We start from the raw sequence: 12,001 nt of genomic DNA, 5'->3' as shown, positions 1-12,001 counted from the left end.
ATCCTGTTGTTAACAGCATTACCTACCTCACAATGTGTCTGTTGTGGGATGTCTGGATGACCTTATCTAGATTACCTTGGGCATAGTTCTGTCAGAGCTGTTCTCTCAGGAGCAGTTCTTTAAAGAGCTCTCTCAGCCCCACCTACCTCACAGGGTGTCTGATGTGGGGAGGGGAAGGGAAAGGAGTTAGTAAGCCGCTCTGGGACTCCGAGTGAAGGGCAGGGTATAAAACCAATCTCCTCCTCCTCCTCCTTCTTCTGTATTGTGAATAGTTGAGACAGGTTAGGATGAGTCCACCTGGGGCATGAAAGATACTAAACGCATGGACCGCTATTCAAGAAGGCCTTTGCCAATGCTAGCTTGCTCACTCTCTCTACAAATGTGGGATTTGAGTTTTTGGATTCAGAAGGAATGTGCGTGACAAGACCAGGCGTGCACATCGAATCTTGAAGGAGAACCGCTTAATGTATGCCATCCCATTTCAGATTGCTATTTCACCATTACGGTGAATTTTTTTATTCACCGAAAGGTTCATTCTTTCTCTTTGTCATTTGAATGGATTTGCAATTAAGGCCTTTGTTTAATTTCCTTAAAAGATCATTCCTGTGTACACGGCCTCACTGCAATTCCATTTTTAAATGTAATTGGTTCTCAATCCCTGAGGATATTAATGGCGGCCCCCACACGGCTACATTTTAATGCAAGACACTGTGATTTCGAACTAGCTGAGTAAAAAATTAAACAAAGGAAGAAGAGGCCCAAGTTTATGATGGAGGGGGGGAGTTCCTTACATTTGCTCCACTCAGTTCAACACATGAGGTCCATGCAGGGTAAGACCCATCTCTTCCCTATCGTCTTTCACTGCAGTATCAAGCACAGAGCCAAGATACAGCATCCCATTGAATTACTGTAGGTGTAGGATAGCCTGATCTTTGTCAGATATCGGAAGCTAAACAGTTCGGGCTGCCAGCCTCCAGGTGGGGCCTGGAGATCTCCTGCTTGTACAACTGATCTCCAGCTGACAGAGATCAGCTCCCCTGGAGAAAATGGCTGCTTTGAAGGGTGGACTCTATGGCATTGTACCATGCTGTGGCCTCTCCTCTCCCCTCCCCAAACCCCGCCCTCTCCTGGATCACCCCCAAAGTCTCCAGGTATTTTGCTTCTTTCCTGGCAACCCTATAACCAGGGCTGACTCTAGTCAGTATGGATGGGAGACCACCAAGGACTACCAGAGGCAGGCAAATGGCAACCCACCTCTGAACGTCTCTTGACTTGAAAACCCCACCAGGTCACTATAAGTCAGCTGAGACTTGATGGCCCCCCCCCAAAAAAAAGCCCTCTCTATCTTGTGCCTTGTGCAGGGGGTTGGACTAGATGACCCTGGAGGTCCCTTCCAACTGTATGATTTTATGATTCTGTGATTTTGGCTGAGTATGGATGCTTTTGAATGGTTCGTCTTTAGGGTTGCCAGGTCCCTACCTGTTGCCAGCAGGGGGCTCCATAGAGTTTTCCCCCTCAGATGCTAGAGCACCCATACAGTTTTTCCTCCATAGAGTTCCTTCTCAGATGCTAGAGTGTCCCCCTCCCCCGCAACGTGCCTTGCATGAGGACGTCAACCCTAGAGCCGCCCCAATTCCAGAGTGGCTTATTAGGGTGTGAACATTCCTGTGTTTTTGCCTTTCTGCCATCAAAACAGAAACAGCCCTCATTTTGAGGTTTGTGAAGCTTTCCCTTTAGATCCCACCAAACCACAGGGAACTCTCTAGGCTCTGGGTTCCATGACAGGCTGCCAATTTACAGCCATGTCTGTCAAAAACGCCACATGGACAGCCCGGTAAGAGAGACCTTGGAGAAGGTTGTTTAGCTATACTGAGCTTCAAATGAACGGGGTGGCGGCATCTGTATTTAAGACTCAATTTAGCGCGTTTGTTCGGGGAGCGCATTACGGCGCACAGAGGCTTTTATGAGATGCAAACAGCTGGGGAAACATAGCCAGCCGTTTCCCCATTAATACTCATTTGAATTTTCTGATGGGTTTGCTTCAGCTGAGTTCCCGGCCTTAATTGGGACATGCCTTGTCATTTCTTTTGGAGCAAGGGCTGGGAGGGAGGAGGTCTTTCCGCTCCCAGGTTCAGGAATCAATCTCTGAGCGGGGAAAGCGAGGACTTCGAGCCCACTGTAAATCTGGGTGGGGGAATGAGATACGCAAAGCGAAGAGCCAGATGTTCTTAAGAATTATTTATTACATATATACCCTGCTTTATTTCCCACCAGAGATGGGTTGAGAAGCAAAGAATGCAATTCGACAACAGCACAGTCGTAACCGCCAATGCCCCCTCTAAGCTGTGGAGTCTTGTGAGCAAAAATGCTACTTTGTGAGCTTCTGGTATTTAAGCTGTGAGTGAGCCAATATGGCTGCTGCATAAATTAGATTGCTCTGGAGCCACCCTTCCTGAGCTAAGACCAAAAAAATGTGTTAGCCGGAGGCGAAAAAACTGAGCTAGCTCGCACTAACTCAGCTTAGAGGGAACACTGGTCACCACAATAGCAGCATGCACACCCATCAGATCAGCCTTCTCCAGCTTGGAAATGTGGGGGTCAGTGCTGGGAAGGGTGAAATTTGGGGAGGTGAGGGAGATCAGCAGGTTTGCCTTCCTCTGCAGAGTCTTCCTTGGTGGTCTCTCATCCAAGCTTTATGATGACCCCAGCAAGGGGCTTTCAAGGCAAGTGAGAAGCAGAGGTGGTTTGCCATTGTCTTCCTCTGCAGAGTCTTCCTTGGTGGTCTCTCATCCAAGCTTTATGATGACCCCAGCAAGGGGCTTTCAAGGCTAGTGAGACACAGAGGTGGTTTGCCATTGCCTTCCTCTCCAGAGTCTTCCTTGGTGGTCTCCCTTTCAAGTACTGACCCTGCTGGACTTCAGAGATCTGATGAGACTGGGCTCCATCCTACTGTCTTCCCTCCTGATCAACCATAATTCTGCATCTAGGTAGGAAGAATCAAATGCATAATTCTAGGATGGGGGGAGACTTGTCTTGGCAGTAGTATGTGTGAAAAGGATCTAGGGGTCTTAGTAGACCACACACTGAACATGAATCAGCAGCGTGATGCGGCAGCTAAAAAGGCAAATGCCATTTTGGGCTGTATCAACAGAAGTATAGTGTCCGGATCATGCAAAGTGATGGTATCGCTTTACTCTGCTCTGGTTAGACCTCACCTCGAGTATTGTGTTCAGTTTTGAGCACCACAATTTAAGAAGGATATAGACAAGCTGGAACGTGTCCAGAGGAGGGTGACGAAGATGGTGAGGGGTCTGGAGACCAAGTCCTATGAGGAAAGGTTGAAGGAGCTGGGTATGTCACACGCACAAAACCTTTATTGGCATGAAAGCACAAAACACTATGGAAATACGGGAAAATACTAAGATGCATCAGTCACTTACACTTGGCTATTCAAGCCTCGTCTTCTGATTGCATAATATAAAAATTTTGCACCAGCCTCCATGATTTTGCAATTAGAATGGGACAGAAGAAAGTAAACAATTGAGTCATCAGAATGCCAGCTCTTACCCTCTAGAAGGGGAGTAATAGCTGGGTATGTTATCCTGGAGAGGAGACGACTGAGAGGTGACATGATAACCATCTTCAAGTACTTGAAGGGCTGTCCTATAGAGGATGGTATGGAGATGTTTTCTGTTGGCCCAGAAGGTCGGACCAGAACCAACAGGCTGAAATTAAACCAGAAGAATGCATTTCCTGCATTGTGCAGGGGGTTGGACTAGATGACCCTGGAGGCCCTTCCAACTCTATGATTCTATAATGTATGATTATTATCTCCAAGCATCACAGACAATATACAATGGCAGAGTCAGGGAAGTGGGATAAACAGCTTTTAAATAAACAGGAATCCACAAAGGTCTCCTGTAGGGTCTCCTCGTTGGTAAATGCCTAGAGATTTTGGCGGTGTAGTGAACAAAGGGTTCGAGGCAGGGAGAAACTTCTACAGGGTATAATGCCATAGAATTCATCCACCATAGTAAGGAGAAATTTTCTCCAGATCAACAGATCTCCATCGTCTGGATATCAGTTGTAATTCCAGAAGATCTCCCCCACCCGGAGGTTGCTAATCCTACATTTGACCACTGACGAGATCTGGATGTACTTTGTTTCAACAAAGCCTGAAGCAAGGAGGAGGAGGAGGAGGAGGAGATTGGATTTATACCCCGCCCTTCACTTGGAGTCTCAGAGTGGCTTACAAACTCCTCTCCCTTCCCCTCCCCACAACAGGCACCCTGGGAGGTGGGTGGGGCTGAGAGAACTCTGACATAAACTGCTCTTTTTCAAGGACAGCTGTGCCAGAGCTTGTGACTGACCCATGGTCACATCAGCAGGTGCAAGTGGAGGACTGGGGAATCAAACCCGGTTCTCCCAGATTAGAGTCCGCACACTTAGCCACTACACCAAACTGGCTCTCAATAAGTATGGGACAAACAACAGTTTCTTATATAAGCAGGGATAGAAAAATCCTGACCCGGATAGCCCAGGCTAGCCTGAACTCATCCCATCTCAAAAGCTAAGTATTTGGATGGGAGACCACCAAGGAATTCTAGGGCTGCTGTGCAAAGGACGGCCATGGCAAACCACCTCTGAATGTCTCCCACCTTGAAAAACCAATGGGGTTGCCAAAACCTGGCTGCAACTTGACAGCAAAAGGGGAAGAAAATCCAGAAAAATCCCAGAGGTCGGATTTGATTCCCCTCTCCCAGTAGGGGACCCAGCCTTCAGGTGGGACCTTGGGATCCCCTGGAATTACACCTCATTTCCAGACTACAGAGATCAGTTTCCCCTGGAGAAAATGGCTGCTTAGCTGACCATCCTGCTATATTCCAGCATAGAAGTTTAGTTAATTGTCCCTTTCCCCTCCCCTTTATAGGTCGTTCATCTAGTCACTCAAACGAAATGAGGTTCAGCTGACCAGCTTCGTCATTGAAGATGCAGCAATTCCTGGTAGTTTTTGATAGTTTATTTCCATCTGGCGAGCCCTTCTTTTCCGGGACATGCTTTATTATTGGGTAGGCATTTTGTACAAGGGTTTTATAAAAATGGCTGCTTAGGAGTGTGGACCCTATGGCATTGTACCCCACTGAGGTCCCTGTCCTCCCCAGGCTCCATCCCCAAATCTTCATGAGTTTCCCAACCTTGGATCTTGCAACCCTACCCCTCCGCCCCGTCCCCCACCAGTGGCCATGGGGGACCTGGCAACCCTATCTCCCAGTGTTGTGGTCAGGATTGGCTCCTAGGAACCTGTGGATTTTCTCCCAGTTGGGTCACTTAGAAGACGGAGATAAACAGAGTTATCCTCCGAAATGACAGCTCAAATGTATTTACACAGTTGGGTCTCAAATGCAAACGACAGACCCAATGAAGCCGGCTTGTCTGCTTTCGCCTAATAAATGGTGACGGCGTTGGAAAACGAAGGCATTTTTTTGGTTCCCCAGGAATGGGATATGAAGCAACAGCTCATGATTCGGTTGAGCTTGGCAGACACACCATGGCTAGGGAACACTGCGGGAGGTGGGGGGGGGGAGCCTGTTTTGCAAGAGCTTCTCAGACCAGCAAAGCTTGAGTTGGACAAACAGAAGGGCTCCCTGTGGCCAGCTTTCCTGGACTCGGGTCTCTGACGAACGAGAGCCAGCCAACAAACACAGAATGGCTGTTCCCTTATTTATTCCATGGGCCCCTTTCCACGCGCATGTCAGCTTTGGAGCATAAAATCGACTCAGCGTTGGCGAAATGCTAATTATGTAAATGACACCGTGCTCCAGGCCTATTAAGGATGTTTATCTTTCCTAAAATAGGCTTCCCAAAAGATCCGGGCACCTCCGATCCTCCACAAAGTAGGCAGGCAGGCAGCTCCAACCTCTACCACTTTGCATAACTGGTCTCCTAGAAGAAGAGAGAAGAGAGAAGAAATTGGCTTTATACCCTGTCCTTCACTACCCAGAGGAGTCTCAGAGTACCTTACAATCTCCTTTCTCTTCCCCTCCCCACAAAAGACACCCTGTGAGGTCAGTGGGGCTGAGAGAGCTCTTTCGAGGACTGCTCAAGAGAAAACAGTGAAGAAGACGAAGAAGAAGAGGAGGAGGAGGAGGAGGAGGAGATTGGATTTATACCCTGCCCTTCACTACCCGAAGGAGTCTCAGAGCAGCTTACAATCCCTTCCCCTCCCCGCAACAGACACCCTGTGAGGCAGGTGGGGCTGAGAGACCTCTCTCAAGAACTGCCCATGAGAGAACAGCTCTGAAAGAACTTATGACTGACCCAAGGTGACACCAGCAGCTGCATGTGGAGGAGTGGGGAATCAAACCCGGTTCTCCCAGATTAGAGTCTGTGTTCCTAACCACTACATCAAACGGGCTTTCAGGGGAGCAGAGTTAAATCTACTGAAGTCAATGAGCTCAGAAATGTGTAGCTATGCTTGGGACTGCACTTTCAGTCACCGGCCCCAGGACCACCTGGGATGACTTCTTGCCTGCAGCAAAAATGAGGGAGTAACCCCCACTATATATTCTGGCTGTCTTGAAAAGTCCTGCATAGGGTTGGCCTTTGGTCAAGAAGAACTGACCTGCTGCTTACTTAGCACAATTGCCTTTAAAAAATAATTGCTGTTCTTTTGCTCTGTATTTATTTTGTCTTAATTTGTAGCTGTGGGATGGCCAGAGTGTTCCAGGAGAAAAGCCAAAGAGAAGAAGCATTCAATGAATCTTTCACTTACAGAAACTGTCCCTAATGTGGTTAGATGTTATAAGTCATGATTTTTTTTTAAAAAAATCATTGGTTCCTAATAAATTAATTTGTCCCCCTTTATTGTAACTAGAGTAAGTATCAAAATGCTTGCGGATTAAAGTACTTTTTGTGAGTGTGTGCTGCTCTAATAAAGGTAATGCTTTAAAAACACCATCTCTGTTTGACCAGCCGACTGGCTAAATCTTGACCCATCAAATGCCCAATATAGATATTATATATAATTGCTTTTCATATCAAGAAGAAGAAGAAGAAGAAGAAGACGAGGAGGAGGAGGAGATTGGATTTATACTCCGCCTTTCAGTACACGAAGGAGTTTCAGAGCAGTTTACAATCTCCTTCCCCTTCCCCTCCCCACAACAGACACCCTGTGAGTAGTATTCTATCTAAGCTGAGTTATTGTGAGCTAGCTCATGGTTTTTAGCCTCCAGCTCACACATTTTTTGTTTTCGCTCAGGAAGGAGGGCTCCAGAGCAAACTAATTTATGCAGGAGCCAAATCGCTTGCTCACAACTTGAATGCCAGTCGCTCACAAAGTAGAATTTTCGCTCACAAGATGCCACAGCTTAGAGGGAGCACCGCCTGTGAGGGAGGTGGGGCTGAGAGAGCTCTTTTGAAAACTGCCCTTGAGAGAACAGCTCTGAGAGAACTTGTGACTGACCCAAGGTCATACCAGCAGCTGCAAGTGGAGGAGTGGGGGATCAAACCCGGTTCTCCCAGAGTAGAGTCCACGCACTTACCCACTACACAAAACTGGCTCTCTGATTGGAACCATTTCCTATGTGTGGGTGACATGCCATCAAGTCGCTTCTGACCTTTGGCAATCTGATAAATAAAAGATCTCCAAAACCTCCTATTGTGAACTCCAAAAGATCTCCAAAACCTCCTATTGTGAACTCCAAAAGATCTCCAAAACCTCCTATTGTGAACTCCAAAAGATCTCCAAAACCTCCTATTGTGAACAGCCTGGTGGCTTCCTTGACTGAGCCGATCCATCTCAGGTTGGGTCTTCCTCTTTTCCTGCTGCCTTCGACTTTTCCTAGCATGATTGTCTTTTCCAGCAAGTCTTGTCTTCTCAGTATGTGACCAAAGTACAGAGGTCATTTTGGGGGGGTTTGCAGGGGATCGCAGTCCCCCCCGGGTGAGGTACGGGGGGCGGGGCACATGATGAAGCCCCGCCCCCTGCTTCCGGTTGCCGCGCTTCCGGCCCTCATTCAGCCAGGAGGAGGCAGGAGAAGAGGGAGGGTAAGTTGCTTCCTCCCTGCCTCTCCCCACCCCTGCCTGCCTGGGGCCAGGGAGGGCCTTCGCGGGGCTTCCTTGCACTCCCGCCGGCCTTGCAGGTCCACCGCCGGGCCCCTCATGGGGCTCGGCAGTGGAGCTGCAAGGCCGCCGCCGCCCGGGACCGTTGGGGGCGGGGTGTGTGGCCTTATGACACACTTCCGGTGATGACAGGGGGTGTGGCCTTATGACACACTTCCGGTGATGTCAGGGGGTGTCGCTTTAACTTCTAAGGAGAGTTCAGGCTTGAATTGATCCAGAGCCCACTGATTTGTCATTTTGGCAGTCCACTGTGCCTGTAAAACTCTTCTCTGACACCACATTTCAAACCAAAACGTTCTTCCTTTCACCGTTCCTTATGTCCCTCCCCTTCACTGGTTTGCTAGAGTAAGGCCCCGGTCACACGGGCCGGATATCGTGTGGGGAGGTGTGGCTAATTGCCCCGGCGCAGTTTGATCCATGATTACACGATCAGACGGGCCGGCGGCACACCACGGGTCCTTCCCTCGGCGCCAGCGGGTAAACGAGGGACCGGAGGGGAATGCTGCACGCCGGCGGGATCACACCACGGGCATCTGGAGGCAGCCCATGTTAAATGTTTACTAGTACCTTGGAGGTACTAGTTTTTAAATGCGCATTGTCGGCGGTAAGCCACGGGTGCCCTCCACTTTCCAGATGTTGGGGTCTGACCGTGCCCGGATTATCCGCCCACCTTCCGTGCCTCTCCTGCGACAACTTTGCCATGTGACCGGGGCCTAAGTCTGCATGTCTGCCTCTGTGTCTTTCTTGGAAGAGGGAAGTAAAGATATTCCAGATGTTCTCTAAGAGGGAAGAACACTGGCCAGGAGATTAAATGGGCTACATCGGAGAGCGGTGTGGCTAAGGAGCTGGGCTAGGAGTGATTCAAACAGGTTCAGACTCAGCCGTTAAGCTCACTGGATGACATTGGGCTAGGGGGTGTCAGCTCTGGGTTGGTAAATTCCTGGAGATTTTGGAGCTAGGGCCTGGGGAGGTCAGGGTTTGAGGAGGGAAGGGATTTCAGTAAGGTACAAGGCCACTTCGGTGGGAAGGTAACAGCGTTCCGTGCACCTTGGTGTTTATTCATGCCGGCCACATGACCACGGAAACGTCTTCAGACAGCGCTGGCTCTTCGGCTTTGAAACGGGAGATGAGCACCGCAACCCTAGAGTCGGATTCGACTGGCTTTCGAGCAAGGGAACCTTTACCTTTTTACAAGGCCATAGGGTCCACCTTCCAAGGCGGCCATTTTCTCCAGGGGAACTGAAAGCCAGTTTGGTGTAGTGGTGAGGAGTGTGGACTCTAATCTGAGAGAACTGGGTTTGATTCCCCGCTCCTCCACATGTAGCTGCTGGTGTGACCTTGGGCAAGCCACAGTTCTCTCAGAGCTGTCCTTGAAAGAGCAATTTCTATCAGAGCTTCTCTCAGCCCCACCTGCCTCACAAGGGTGTCTGTTGTGGGAAGGGAAAGGGAAAGGAATTTGTAAGCTGCTCCGAGACTCCGAGTGAAGGGTGGGGTATAAATCAAATCTCCTCCTCCTCCTCCTCTTCTTCTTCTCTTTTTCATCTCTGTAACCTAGAGACCAGTTGTAATTCCAGGAGATCTCCAGCGGCCACCAGAAGACTGGCAGCCGTCGGTTGGGCCAGTCTTTCTCTCACATTCTAACCTACTTCACAGAGAACAAAAATTAAGAAGGACGTCAGCCACCCTGAACTTCTCAGACAGCATTGCCAACTCTGAGCTGGGAAATTCCTAGAGGTTTTGGGGGTGCAGTTTGGGGAGGGTGGGGTTTGGGGAGGGGAGGGACCTCAGCAGGTTATGATGCCATAGAGTCTGCCCTCCAAAGCAGCCATTTTCTCCCTTGGGCGGCTGCTTTCTAAGCATTTGAAGGTCAACTGTAATTCTGGGAGATCTGGAGGTTGGGAACCCTAAGGAAGCAATATGTAAACAACGCATTCCAGAAGAGGGGTTTACTTAACTCGCTCCTTCCAGGAATGTGGCTTCTTCCTGTGTCATAAGGAGGCTTGCCAGCTCTGGGTTGGGAAATGCCTGGAGATTTGGGGTGGGTGGGGCGGAGGCTGAGGAGGCTGGGGTTTGGGGAGGGGAGGGACTTCAGTGGAGCATAATGCCATAGGGGTAGGGTTGTCAGCCTTCAAACGACACCTGGAGATCTTCTGCTATTGCAGTTGATCTTCAGATGAGCAAGATTAGTTCCCCTGGAGAAAATGGCTGCTTGGAGGGTGCACTCTGTGGCATTATATCCTGCTAAGATCCCTCCCCAAATCCCACCCTCCTCAGGCTGCACCCCCCAAATCTCCAGGTATTTTCCAACCCAGAGCTGGCAATCCTACATACAGTCCACCTTCCAAAGAGGCCATTTTCTCCAGGTGAACTGATCTCTGTCGCCTGGGGATCAGTTGTAATAGCAGAAGAACTCCAGCCACCGCCTGGAGGTTGGCAACCCACATATGTGTTTTTCTCCACATGGAGGGGCTTAGCAAAAATGCTGAGAAGGAAGGCAGGGTTCCCTGCTAGCTGCCGTTCCCACGGATTATGGCCTGGATCATTTCATTTTGCATTTTCTTTGCTTCAGTCTGTGGAATGAGCAATCAGCATAATGTTTTGTGACCTCAGATTTTTCCATTTCCGACAGGATTATTTCTATTTCCCAGAGCCGGCTGGTGAGGAGGCATTTATTTGTTTAGTCATCTGTTTGGATTTTAACCCCTGCCATTCCTGAGTTAGAGGCACTAAATCAGGACCTTCAGATTCAAATAGATGTGGGAGCCAAATTTCCTCCCCCGGCAGATGCCTGAGGAAGGTTAAATCCGGAAAGGAACAGCGACTGTACCAGATCAAACAGCACGTCTGATCGCAGCCTAACTCTGCACAGGACTGCACTATTAAATGTGTTTCTAGTTAGCAAACTTCTAATAATCCTAACATTTCTCATCCCTTCATTCCTGGGTACACAGAGAAATCTTAATAATCCATTGAGGAAATAGAACAAATATCTTGTCGAAGGCTTTCATGGCTGGAGTTCATTAGCTGTTGCAGATTTTCCAGGTTGTATGGTCGTGGTCTTGACATTGTAGGACATGACATTTCGCCAGCAGCTGTGACTGGCATCCTCAGAGGTATAACACAGAAAGATGGAGTACTCTCTGTGTCAAGGTGAGAAGAAAATGGTAGGCAGGTAATTTATATCTACTCAGGAAGGTGGGGTAGGGCTGAGTCATTATCTTGTAGGAGTTCCCCAAGCTGTGGAGGTTCTTTTGTATATGGATTGTTTCTAGATATCACGGTCATCTGCAAAGCACATGGACTGTTATTTACACAAGCCGCTTGGGAAGTCTGAACATTCCCTTACTCTAATCTAAGAACATGTATTTGACTGGACTTTAACTGGAGTAAGTCTGCATTGGATTGCACTGTAAGTCTACTTAACCTCTGACTCCCTCACAGATTTGCATAGGCTAATTCAACACAACAGCCCACTAAAGGTCCTGTTCATAAGTCTGCATTGGATTGCACTGTAAGTCTGCTTCACTTCTGACTCCATCACAGATTTGCATAGGCTAATTCTACACAACAGCCTGCTAAAAGTCCTGTTCGCAAGCTACAGTGAACACACAACCTGTGTACAGTCAACACTCGATTTTTCTTGAGACGTTCATCGAGTAATTTTCATGTTACCTTCAACCCAAGTACAGCTGCAGGTGTGATTGAAACCACACAGTTATCCAGGCAGGGGTCATTTCCTGCAGGAGCGCACAGGAGCGGAGCTCCGGCAGTAAAGAGCCCAGGGGGCGGGCAGATGCAACAAGCCCCACCCCCTGCTCCCAGCAGCCCTCAGTCAGAGCAAGAAGCAGCCAGGTAAGCTGCAGAGCCCCCCCCAGCCCCC

This window comes from Gekko japonicus, unplaced genomic scaffold (assembly GCF_001447785.1).
Source record: "Gekko japonicus isolate JY-2015 unplaced genomic scaffold, Gekko_japonicus_V1.1 scaffold1997, whole genome shotgun sequence".
NCBI classification, from domain to species: Eukaryota; Metazoa; Chordata; class Lepidosauria; order Squamata; family Gekkonidae; genus Gekko; species Gekko japonicus.
The sequence above is the reverse complement of the archived record's forward strand: the minus strand, read 5'-3'. Positions refer to the sequence as shown.